This window comes from Myxine glutinosa, chromosome 5 (genome assembly GCF_964187855.1).
Source record: "Myxine glutinosa chromosome 5, kmMyxGlut1.1, whole genome shotgun sequence".
NCBI classification, from domain to species: domain Eukaryota; kingdom Metazoa; phylum Chordata; class Myxini; order Myxiniformes; family Myxinidae; genus Myxine; species Myxine glutinosa.
Window position 1 is genome coordinate 71900402 of NC_136265.1, and position 12500 is coordinate 71912901.

The following is a 12500-nucleotide window of genomic DNA, read 5'->3' on the forward strand; positions in this document are numbered from 1 at the left end:
CCCCAAAACCTCCCTTCCAATTGCCTTCCGCATTTTGGGCGGTTTTCTTCAACCGCCATTGCCCATGTGCTTTCAGTCGGAGAAGAAAGGCGTGTCTCCACCTCGTCATAAGAGGGAAGGAGTGAACCAGCCCTAGCAGCCAATCAGCACCGCGGTGAGCGACCCGGTAGGCGTGCCCTCGGAGCAGGCGGCTTGATTTCGCCCGAGGTGATAAAAGCGACTGTAAGGGACTGCTTTACTAGAGAGGCCTTGGGAGATGAGCAAAGAGACTGCACCAAGAGGATCGGTGAGATGCGAAACGCTCCAAGCCAAAGAGGAGAGGTACTCGGCAAGGAAACCAGCTTTGGAGAGACGCGCTGAAAGGAGGGAGACGGCTCCACCATAAGAAGAGGAGCAGGTGTGCCGAACCAGCGCGTGGCGTCTACCGCAGCGGATACGCGACGAAGGGGTTTCCCGCCAAAACCCGCGAGGAATTGCGAGCTGCGGCCTCCCGACTTTGCCTCCCTCTCAAGCAATCCACCTCAAGCCCTACCTGCCTGCAATATCCCCTGTGTAAGTGTGAACGTCCTGTCCTGCTCGTTGTCTTGGGGTTAAGTAAAAATGAATAGTGTAAGTTAACGATTCGCTGTGTTACTGCTTCTTCCATCCATTGCTGTGTGTGTATAATAAATCTGTTCTTCCTCCGTATTCTTCTTCTTCTTCTTTTTCATTCTCTTTCGGTCGCTGTAGAGGTTTCCCGATTGAATATCTGTGGGGCGATCTGGTCAACGTCGGGTGGAGTCGGGTTCTAATCGGGGAGTAACTGTTCGGACGCGGTTAAATACACCACCGCTCGGTCAATATAACATCTAAAGCCGCGTCCGTAACATTTGGTGTCGAGGAGTTGGATTCGGACCTGGGACTAAATTTGTTAGGCCCAAATTTTGGAACACCAATTGTACTATTAGAGTAACAATTGGTGTCGAGGAGGGAGATCGGACTTTGTTTTATAAAGCAAAACCCGAATTTTGAGATCGCGCCATGGACAATCAAGGCGATCGGATGTCAGTGGGAGAGATAGACAGGGTGGAATCGGCCCAGGACCTCGGGGAAATGTAAGTGGGGAAAATGGTGGAGGAGAGTAAAGAAGGTGTGGTTGAGGAGGTATCAGGTGCACAAAATGGCGCTCTCGCGCACGTGGTTACAGCGGCACCAAATTTTGCCGCGCCCTTTGTACCAACGGTGGAAGACATGCAATTAATTATGGCTGAAATGGAAGCCCATTTGAAGCGGAACAGTGAGCGATTGTTAAACAAATTGGGAAACCAAATGGAAGCAATAACGAACGGATTGGGAAACCAAATTGAAGCAATAACCAACAGAATGGATGACCGCATGCAAAAATGTGGGGAGACCATGGATCGCATGGTGGGCGAAAGGGTCCCAGGGGTGCACGAGGAGGTAACGCGAGTCGAAAAGCGCTGGTTGAGCGAAGCGGAGGAAAGCACGGGTACAATGACGGGGGTAGAAATCGCGACACGGGGTTTGGAAAAGCCGGCGACCGCTGAGGTAGAGGAAGGTGTTTTATTAAAGCCAGCGGTCGTCGAGGTGAATAAAGAAAAAGCAGTGCTGGGAATTAAAATTGAAGAGATGACGGAGGTAGCCCGGGAATTGCAGGGAGAAATGGATTATGTACAAAGTCCCTGCTCACATCACGATGCTGTGCTTAACCCGAATGGAAGTTTGCAGGTTTTGGTGCAGGGAGGAAGAAGAACCCCGAAGGTGAGACGTGCTGTGTATTGTGCGGGGAGATTTTGTAAGAGGATGTTTAGCGACAAAAGAATTTTCGCGCGCTTGGGATCGAGGAAGCATCCGGGCGTTGGTGAAGGGTCCCGTGTGAGTGGAAATGGCACGCGTGGGAGGAAAAAGTGTGCGTCGGCGAGTGGGTGTGTTATAAAGTGTGGGAGTGAAACCGAGTGCGAGCGAGAATGCACGTCGGGGTGTACGGAGTGTGACACGAATAGTGAGTTGGTGATGGCGCAGGTGCGAGAGGGCACATCGGAGCGCGAGTGTGAAACCGAGTGCGAGCGAGAATGCACGTCGGGGTGTACGGAGAGTGACACGAATAGTGAGTTGGTGATGGCGCAGGTGCGAGAGGGCACATCGGAGCGCGAGTGTGAAACCGAGTGCGAGCGAGAATGCACGTCGGGGTGTACGGAGTGTGACACGAATAGTGAGTTGGTGATGGCGCAGGTGCGAGAGGGCACATCGGAGCGCGAGTGTGAAACCGAGTGCGAGCGAGAATGCACGTCGGGGTGTACGGAGAGTGACACGAATAGTGAGTTGGTGATGGCGCAGGTGCGAGAGGGCACATCGGAGCGCGAGTGTGAAACCGAGTGCGAGCGAGAATGCACGTCGGGGTGTACGGAGAGTGACACGAATAGTGAGTTGGTGATGGCGCAGGTGCGAGAGGGCACATCGGAGCGCGAGTGTGAAACCGAGTGCGAGCGAGAATGCACGTCGGGGTGTACGGAGTGTGACACGAATAGTGAGTTGGTGATGGCGCAGGTGCGAGAGGGCACATCGGAGCGCGAGTGTGAAACCGAGTGCGAGCGAGAATGCACGTCGGGGTGTACGAAGTGTGACACGGAGAGTAAGGTGGTGGTGGAACGTGTGCGAGGAAGCACACCTGAGTTGGTCATGGCGCGGGTGTGGGTGAGCGCGTTAGTGGGTGGATGCAAGAGTGCACACCCATGGTGAGTGTTACGGAGGACGTAACGGAGGAGAGGTGTGGACCAAAGTGTGCGCGAGAGGTGTGGTGTGTAACAGGGAGAGCGTTGGTGGAATGTACGGACGGCGTTGGAACGCCAGGTTTTGTGAGGGTGAAAGGGGTAGCGTATGCTTGTAAGCATGCAAGTAAAGCACCGATGGTAACCGGTTTAGTGGTTAGAGCGACGGATAGCCGATGCGAGCACTCGATGCGAGGGGTGCTTGGTTGGGAGCGAGGCCCGGCGCGGATCGATGCTGCGTCGCTTCTCTTCGAAGCGTCGTTGCCGATTCGGGCTTGGCCCCGCCCCGCACGGTCGAGTCCGGGCTTTGCCGGGCGAGGCGACCGGTCCGGTTCAAGGGCGAGTGGGAGGAGGCGGAACGGTGCCCCCTCGTGGGGACGGGGTTCCGACCGGGGGAGATTGAGCCATCGGGCCCGGGACCGCAAGGTGCCGCGCCGAGATGGTGCGTGGAGCCTCGGTCCAACCAAACCACCTCCCTTGAACCGAAAGCCGGACGGATTCAACCTGCAGGCAACCAAACCACCCGAATTCATTGCTCGGCTTTACGAAGCCGAGTTTAATGATGTCATGACGCACCGAGGCTAGGATATAGCGGACTGTGATGATGGTGATCGTGATAGTGATAGTGTTTTGATCCGAATTTTAGAAAAGTGAATAGAATTGGCAGTAAATGGAAAATTTTTGAATTGGTTGGAATTTGGACGAACAAAATTGATAGTGGAGAGACCCCCGATGTGGTGGGATGGCAAATCCACCATCCCTCACAGAAGGTGGGGGCAAATGCGCAATAGTTTATGGGGTGGCTATGACAACCGAGCCAGGGAGGGCTTGGATAATTGTAGGGATCTAGCGAAGATGACATTAGGTAACGTTAAGTTTAGTTAGTGACTGATACCTGTAGTGGGGACGCAGGTAGATTAGTGTGGATTATAATGACGTGGGAGCGCAATAGTTTAAAGGGACGACTGGGAAGCGCAAGTTTCAGAGGGGAGTAGTTAGCTGAGATGATGCCGTGTGTGTGAGGATTGAACAGGTGAGAATGGAACAGGTGTGATTGCACAGGTGTGCAACTGAACAGGTGTGTGGAGCAGTGTATGAGGGAGTAGTGGTGATTGCGTGTTGTGTTGACCAAATGGTCCAGGAAGAAAGGAGGGTGCAGGTGGCACCAGGTGTGAGGGCACAGGTGTGCAACAACAGGTGTATGTGGCTGTGTGGAATAAATGGTAGTGTGGAATATCTGGAGTAGTGGAATGGATGGTCGTGGAGTGAGAATGGTGGAAATTGTGGAGTGGAGTGGATGGTGCGAAGGTGTGAATGGGGGAAGAGTGGACCCCCATCACGGATACCCGGGGCGGGTAGTGTAAGTGTTAGGTAGAGGGTACAGGTAAATTGTGGTTGGATATTGGCATCTGTGGTGCGGGTGACAGAATGGTGTTTGGATGGGTGCATTAGTGTTGTGGAAATGGCTGGGCGTGTAGCCTGTTAGTGTGTGTAGTTGTTTGGGCGCTCCACCACTGTAAGGATGTCGGCCAGGTGAGGCCGCAGGTGGGCTCTGGGAGCCGGTAGTAGTTGTTGTGGATGGGGCCCGAGGATCCGGAGGACGGACCCGGGTAGCCCAGTGCCAGAGGGCACCGAGTGGGGTGACAGAGCCAGGAGGGGCTGTCCCCAGTTAGATAGGTTAGGGTGAGGAGCAGGTAAGCTCGGCTGGCAACTGCAGTGGTGGAGGTGTGCAGGTGGGTAGACCTGCTGGGAGAGGTACACGTCGCAGCCCAGAAATTGTGCGAGGGCACCGGGAGATGAATCGGGGGAGTGAGACCCCAAATTGAAAAGCACCACAGTTTGGTCAATGGGAATTGGTTTTTAGAACCCATAGTGTAAGTTGGCCAATGGATTGGCAGGGAGAGACCCCGGGTAGTGTAAAGTGTGTTAAAGTCATTTAGAAAATAGTTAGGATGAAGGATCTCCTCGCACCATCTGCATCCACTCACCTGAGGTGACAGGTACTCCACACCATGCCATGTTTTGATTATTTTTTATGATGCAAATGTTTGGATTGTGAGACGCATCATGACGTGGATGTGACATTGTGCGTAATTCCATCTCTCCCTCCTTATGAGGATTGATGATGAATTGGTGATGGCAAATTTTGAAGTAGAGGGATTGTGGTGACGAATTTGGTATAGGGGAAATATGGGGAAGACGTGACAGTAGTGACGAATTGGTAATGTGTAGATTTTGTACATATGGGGTAAGGGCAAGGGCAAGGGTAGGGTAGGTGACCGGGGGGTGACGTACGGTAGGGACGAGCTTTCTCACTTCGCCCTCCGTACGCATTTCACCTTGCATTGCCTTATTGACGTGTACCCTTGTGACCTTACCCCTCGCTCAATTGTCTTTCTTTTGTCTCCCACATGACCTGTGCGCCATTGGGTGCCGATGGGAGCGTGCGTGAGGTGGCCATTGTGCGCCCGAGATTCCCAGAACCAGCATGCATTGCGTTGATGTACCACTGTATGGACCGCTGTTCTGCGGCCAAGTACCACTTGATGGACCCCAGGTTCTGGGGCAGGGCACCTCTGTTGGAGACCGGCCATAGTGGCCAGGGAATCTTGCTTGCGGACCTCGGTAAGGTGGCACCTATGCCAAACAGGTGGACCACCCTTAGTTGGCCCTGAGGCCCTAAATAAAAAACGAACACAAGTTGTGCTTTTTTATATTTCCAAGTAGGCCGCATGAAGCCAGAAGACGTCGGGAAGAACATCGGCCCAGCAGAGAAAGAGAAGACCACCACCAGTTGTTTTGTTGTGTTTATTATGAACCATGGTGACCGCACCGAGTGGTGCTTTGTGGTGCTTTTGGTGCTTTTGGGTGCTTTGGTGGTATTGGTACTGGTGCATCGATGCAATGCGTGCTGTCTCCTCCCTCCCAACAGGAATTTCTTTCTCTTGTTCCCTAAAAAGAAAAAGAAAAAAAAAACACAGGTCCTGGGTTGCGTTGTAAATAAGAAATCACGTCATTGTAAATAATGCTCCCCACCGTAAATGTATAGTTTGAGAATAATTCCGTAATTCGGTTCGCTGTGGGCTTGAGTCTGTTAGACAGGGTGCAATGCAATAGGGGGACATACTTATTTGTGTTTTAAAATTGTCACACTCAGGGTCAGGTTAATTGTAGAGGGAATTACACCGACGTGTCACACTAAGTTAAAGTTTAATAGGCCCGAGCACGGGCCTGAAGAAAGGAGGGTGCAGTGTAACGAATGTGGAAACGTTACAATGTGAACGTTACAAAAGTATGGTAACATCCTCATAATGTAAATAATGGTCGCAGCCGTCCTAGTTAATTCCATGAAACTTACACGCAGGTCACGATATATCTTTTAAATAGTGTATTTCCTTATTCCATGTAGGCTAAATATGTGTTTCCCACTAGATTGACTTTGCATTGTATCAAACAAAATAAGCGTAGGCCCTTCCAATTTCCCCAAAACCTCCCTTCCAATTGCCTTCCGCATTTTGGGCGGTTTTCTTCAACCGCCATTGCCCATGTGCTTTCAGTCGGAGAAGAAAGGCGTGTCTCCACCTCGTCATAAGAGGGAAGGAGTGAACCAGCCCTAGCAGCCAATCAGCACCGCGGTGAGCGACCCGGTAGGCGTGCCCTCGGAGCAGGCGGCTTGATTTCGCCCGAGGTGATAAAAGCGACTGTAAGGGACTGCTTTACTAGAGAGGCCTTGGGAGATGAGCAAAGAGACTGCACCAAGAGGATCGGTGAGATGCGAAACGCTCCAAGCCAAAGAGGAGAGGTACTCGGCAAGGAAACCAGCTTTGGAGAGACGCGCTGAAAGGAGGGAGACGGCTCCACCATAAGAAGAGGAGCAGGTGTGCCGAACCAGCGCGTGGCGTCTACCGCAGCGGATACGCGACGAAGGGGTTTCCCGCCAAAACCGCGAGGAATTGCGAGCTGCGGCCTCCCGACTTTGCCTCCCTCTCAAGCAATCCACCTCAAGCCCTACCTGCCTGCAATATCCCCTGTGTAAGTGTGAACGTCCTGTCCTGCTCGTTGTCTTGGGGTTAAGTAAAAATGAATAGTGTAAGTTAACGATTCGCTGTGTTACTGCTTCTTCCATCCATTGCTGTGTGTGTATAATAAATCTGTTCTTCCTCCGTATTCTTCTTCTTCTTTTTCATTCTCTTTCAGTCGCTGTAGAGGTTTCCCGATTGAATATCTGTGGGGCGATCTGGTCAACGTCGGGTGGAGTCGGGTTCTAATCGGGGAGTAACTGTTCGGACGCGGTTAAATACACCACCGCTCGGTCAATATAACATCTAAAGCCGCGTCCGTAACAATATATATGTATGTAGGTATATATATATTGTTGCGGAGATGAGGACTGTATATTTTTTGATTGTGCGCTGTACTATTATTATTATTGTTTATTCTGCGCCCCCCTACCTCCGGAGCTGTGTAAAGGTGAAAGGGCATCCCATAATTAGTCCACAAGCATACACATCAGCCAAATAATAGAATACCCCTGTTGATAGTTATCTCTTATTCTGTGTTTTAGAGTAAGGCTGTGTCTCCCATTAATTGAAGTACTCCATTGCACCAGTGAAAGAGAATAGATCCCCTTTCCTTCCCATCCCCAAAATCTCCATTTCCTTTTACATCCCCTCTCGTCATTGCCGAGCCTCGATTGCCCATATTACCTCCCCTCCAAAACCACCATTGAACCTGTGCTCTCGTCGGAGAAGAAAGGCGTGCCCGCCCGTCGTCATCAAGGGCGGAGCCAGAGGGTCGCGCGACCAACCAGGGCCGAGGTGAGCACCCCGATGGGCGTGTCCAAAAGGCCGGCGGCTTAATCGCCGGAGGCGCTATAAAAGGCGCGCACGTGAGTTGGTCACGGAAGAGTTGGTCACCAAGAGAGAGAGTCGTGAAGAGTCAGTCAGTGGAGTCGGTGGTCAGTTGGTTGCGTTGGTTGCGGTGAGGAGTCGGTGGTGGCGGTCAGTGGTTGCGTTGGTTGCGGTGAGGAGTCGGTGGTGAGGAGTGAGTGAACCAAGAAAGAGTTGAGGGTTTGGACCAGACGCATCAGACAAGTCCTGGGAAAGCAGCGGAGGCCACAGCAGCAACAACACCCCACAGCCACTTGGGGCCTGGACGGCGGTTTTGAGCAAGGCCGTGAAGGAACGGCGGCTGCTAAACGCGCCGATCGTGCTGCAGGACCTCCTTGGACCTTCCTCTCCCTCCAGCCATCCACCTCCTGCCTTTCCATCCTTCGTGTGTACGTGAGTTTGTTCTGTTTGTTCTGTCCTGGGTTAATTAAGTCGGTATAAGCTAGTATTTTCACTGTGTCACCTGCGTCTTATGTGTTGTAAATAAACCTTGATTGCTCCTTTTTGCTTGTGTAAATAATAAATCCCATTACTCGTCTGTACGTCTTCTCGTTTTATTCCTTCTTCTTCTTCACATCCGTGTCGCCTTTGTCTTTTCCCTATTGACTAGCTGCGGTGCGATCCGGCCAACATTTGGGTGAAATCGGGTTCTAAGCGGGGAGTAACTGTTCGGACGCGGTAATACCAAACCGCTCGGTAAAATAACATCTTTAATCCGCGTCTGCAACAATTGGTGTCTGGGAGTGAGATTCGGGGCCCGAACCAAATTTTTAAAACATCTAGAAAAAATTTGGTCAAAATTTGGAGCGGCCGAAATTTGTTTTGTTTTATAAAACCCGAATTTTGAAATCGCGCCATGGCTGGTCAAGGCGATCGAATGCCGGTGGGTGAGCTAGAGGAGGGGTTAGGAGTAACCCAGGATCAAATGGAGGGGAGCAATGAGGAAGTGGTTGAGGGGATATCAGGCGCCCATAATGGCGCCCTCGCGCACGAGGTTACGGGCGCGCAAAATGGCGCCTCGCACATGGCCACGACGCCCGCGACCGTAGCAGCGCCGCTGGTGGATTCGAACCTTTTTTTCCTGCAAATGAGGGCCCTTATGGGACAAATGGGAGACCAAATTGGAGGTTTGAAAAACAGTATAGAGGCTCAGAGTGAGCAAATGGGGGTAATGAGGGACGAAGTGAGGGGTACCGGTGAGGCGTTAGACAACGGGATAAAAGAGGTAAAGAATGGGTTAATGGGGCTAGAAAATAGGATGGAAGACAAATTGCGGGAGATAGGGGAGCAATCCGCCAGATAAATTAAACAAATGGGAGAGCAGATAGAGGAGGTAAAAATCGGGGTAGAAACCCAACTGGATGCTCAGAGGGATGAATTGGGACAGATGAGGGCGGCATCTACAAAAGAAAGGGAGGAGATGAAGGAGGAGATGCGACGAGGTATGGGTGAGGAGGTTTCGGGGCTACGCGAGGAGGTAAAGCGAGGTGAGAAGCGTATGGAGAAAGAGGTGAGAAATGGGACGGCAAAGTTACAAAGGGGAATAGAAGATCTGACGGAGGAGGTGGAACAGCTGACAGAGGGACAGACGGAGTTAGTGGAGCAGGTTCAAAAGAACACGGCAATAATCGGAGGGTTAAAGGCGACACAAAAAGAAATTAAAAACGAATTAATAGCGACACAGAGGCAATGTCAGATGGTACGTGAGGGACTGACAATGAGGGTGGACGAGGTGACAGAGATAATGGAGACAAAGGACCGGCAGGTGAGGATGCACATAGAGACGGTCACGGTAGCCTTAGAGGACGAACTGGAGGAGACGCACCGGGAAATAAAAGAGGTTAAACAAAAATTAGAGGAAGTGGAGGAAGAGGTGAGTGAAATTAAGAAGAGACGGACAGAAACTAAGAGAGAAATCCAGGAGGAGGTGATGGAATATGTACAAGGTCGGTGCTCAACTCATGATGTGATGCTCACTAACCGAATAAAGAGTTTGCAGGTGGCAAAGGAGGTGCGACGACGAGGTACGGAGGTGAGTGGCAATGTATATGATGTGAGGAAAGCTTCAGTCGGCTTGGGGATTGGTTTGGATCCGGGTGTTCGTGAAAGGCCGTTGGTGAAGTGTGCGACAGGTCTGGTGTGCGAAAAAAGAGGTGTGCGAGAATGTCCGACCATGGGGTGTGTGAGGAAAAAGTGCACGCCGAGGAGTGAGTGTGCCGTCAAGAGTGAGTTGGACGTAGCGCGTGTGCGAGGGAGCACATGGAAGCGCGGTGTGGTGAGTGTTACGGAGGAAGTAACGGAAAAGTGTGCGCAAGAGTGTGCGCGAGAAAGGTGTGTAACGGACAGGTGCATGAGGAAAGAGTGCGCTGTCGAGAGTAAGGGTGAGCGCGTTGTCAAGAGTGGTGGTGAAAGTAGTGAGAGTGACACGAAACGTGAGTTGGTTGTGACAGGTGAGCAAGGATGTACACCTGGAATGGAAGGATGCACACCTGGAATGGTAGAGCGTGTGTGGGAATGCACACTTGAGTTGGTCGTGAGGCACGTGGTTGGGTGTGCGAGTGAAAGCACACCTGTGATGGTCACAGAGGAGGTGACCGAGGAAGGGGCGCGAAGAGGTGTGTTGGTGAGGTGTGCGAGCGACGAATGTGTGCCAAGGTGTTCGGTGGTCAGGTGTGTGACCAAGTCTGTGAGTGGAATGAGTGTACCTGGGTGTGTCAGGAAAGGTACGAGGAGCATGGGAACAGCTGGAGGTATGAGCAAGAAAGGGGTAGCGTATGCTTGTAAGCATCCAGGTGAGGCATCGACGGTAACCGGGTTAGAGGTTAGAACGACTTATAGCCGAATCGGGCCCTCGGTGCGTGCCGGGCTTCGCGTGCCGCGAGAACCAGCAGGGATCCGAGCCACGGCGGGTTTGAAAGGACCGCCGTGCGCGATCCACGCTGGGCCTCGCGTGGAACGGCCGCGTCCGGGCTCCACTAGGCGGAGCGGGCAGCCCGATAGGAAGGGTCGTCATGGCGACCACTTTCTATGGAGACGTGCCGGCAGGTCGAGATCGGGACATTGGATGGCTCCACGCCGAGGTGGTGCGTGGGATCTCGGCCCGGGTAAGCCCCCGTCCCTGCCCCGAATGCGGGACGTATCCAGCCGCTGGCACAAAACAACCCGTATTCATTGCTCGGCTGTACGAAGCTGGGCTGTAGACGTGAATTGGCGCACCGAGAGGATGTAATAAGTAGACGGGTGATGAGGATAGTGTTTTGGCCCCGAAATTAGAAAAAAAAGCAAAATTTGATGTTGGTACGGTGATTGGCAGATGAAATGACAAATTTTTGATTTGTTGGATTTGGACGAGCGAAATTGATAGTGGGAGATGCCCGATGTGGTGGGATGGCAACTCTGTCATCCCTCACAAGAGTGGGGCAAATGCACTATAGCTTATGGGGTGTATGGCAGTGAAAACTAGCCCGGGTGGGTTAGGATATATCGTGTGTAGGGATCTAGCGAAGATGACATTAGGTAACGTTAAGGTTAGTTAGTGACTGATACCTGTAGTGGGGACGCAGGTAGTTTAGTGTGGATGATAATGACGTGGGAGCGCAATAGTTTAAAGGGACGACTGGGAAGCGCAAGTTTCAGAGGGGAGTAGTTAGCTGAGATGATGCCGTGTGTTTGAGGATTGAACAGGTGTGATTGCACAGGTGTGCAACTGAACAGGTGTGTGGAGCAGTGTATGAGGGAGTAGTGGTGATTGCGTGTTGTGTTGACCAAATGGTCCAGGAAGAAAGGAGGGTGCAGGTGGCACCAGGTGTGAGGGCACAGGTGTGCAACAACAGGTGTATGTGGCTGTGTGGAATAAATGGTAGTGTGGAATATCTGGAGTATTGGAATGGATGGTCGTGGAGTGAGTATGGTGGAAATTGTGGAGTGGAGTGGATGGTGCGAAGGTGTGAATGGGGGAAGAGTGGACCCCCATCACGGATACCTGGGGCGGGTAGTGTAAGTGTTAGGTAGAGGGTACAGGTAAATTGTGGTTGGATATTGGCATCTGTGGTGCGGGTGAAAGAATGGTCTTTGGATGGGTGCATTAGTGTTGTGGAAATGGCTGGGCGTGTAGCCTGTTAGTGTGTGTAGTTGGTTTGGGCACTCCACCACTGTGAGGATGTCGGCCAGGTGAGGCTGCAGGTGGGCTCTGGGAGCCGGTAGTTGTTGTGGATGGGGCCCGAGGATCCGGAGGACGGACCCGGGTAGCCCAGTGCCAGAGGGCACCAGGGGGTGACAGAGCCAGGAGAGGGCCTTCCCCAGTTAGTTAGGTTAGGGTGAGGAGCTAGGTAAGCTCGGGTGGCAACTGCAGTGGTGGAGGTGTGCAGGTGGGTAGACCTGCTGGGAGAGCTACACGTCGCAGCCCAGAAATTGTGCGAAGGCACCGGGAGATGAATCGGGGGAGTGAGACCCCAAATTGAGAAGCACCACAGTTTGGTCAATGGGGATTGGTTTTTAGAACCCATAGTGTAAGTTGGCCACTGGATTGGCAGGGAAAGACTCCGGGTAGTGTAAAGTGTGTTAATGTCATTTAGAAAGTAGTTAGGATGAAGTCTCCTCGCACCATCTGCATCCACTCACCTGAGGTGACAGGTACTCCGCACCATGCCATGTTTAATTATTTTTACTGTGCAAATGTTTGGATTGTGAGACGCATCATGACGTGGGTGTGACATTGTGCTTTGATGTTCCATCTCTGCCCGCTTATGAGGATTGATGATGAATTTGGTGATGGCAAATTTTGAAGTAGAGGGATTGTGGAGACGAATTTGGTATAGGGGAACTATGGGGAAGACGTGACAGT

General features: G+C 52.1%; 1 protein-coding gene across 1 annotated transcript in view; it reads left to right on the forward strand.

The window, feature by feature from the left end:
• LOC137427452 (uncharacterized) overlaps window positions 1-12500 on the forward strand; it is a 168035-nt gene that overhangs the window by 19529 nt on the left and 136006 nt on the right. The gene's annotated exons all lie outside the window — the stretch shown is intronic.